This window comes from Penaeus monodon, chromosome 27, assembly GCF_015228065.2.
Source record: "Penaeus monodon isolate SGIC_2016 chromosome 27, NSTDA_Pmon_1, whole genome shotgun sequence".
Classification (NCBI taxonomy): Eukaryota; Metazoa; Arthropoda; class Malacostraca; order Decapoda; family Penaeidae; genus Penaeus; species Penaeus monodon.
In genome coordinates this window covers 18448118-18448364 of record NC_051412.1, presented here as the reverse complement: position 1 = coordinate 18448364, position 247 = coordinate 18448118, and positions in this window count along the sequence as shown.

The following is a 247-nucleotide window of genomic DNA, read 5'->3' as shown; positions in this document are numbered from 1 at the left end:
GAAGGAAAAGCGCGAAAGAGGGGAAATGCGGCAACTGGGTAAATAGACCAGATTGGTTAAACGGCTAAATAAGGGGGCAAGAGGGGGGGGGGGGGGTGGCAGATTCGCACTGCTTAGACGGGAACAAGGGTGGAATACGGAGTTAACCGTTGGAGAGGAATTTCGTGCGAGGGGCGCCTGGCGAGGAGGCGTTTGCGCGAGGATCGTGGCAGGACGCGTTGTTGTGATTATCGTTATCACCCTTAGT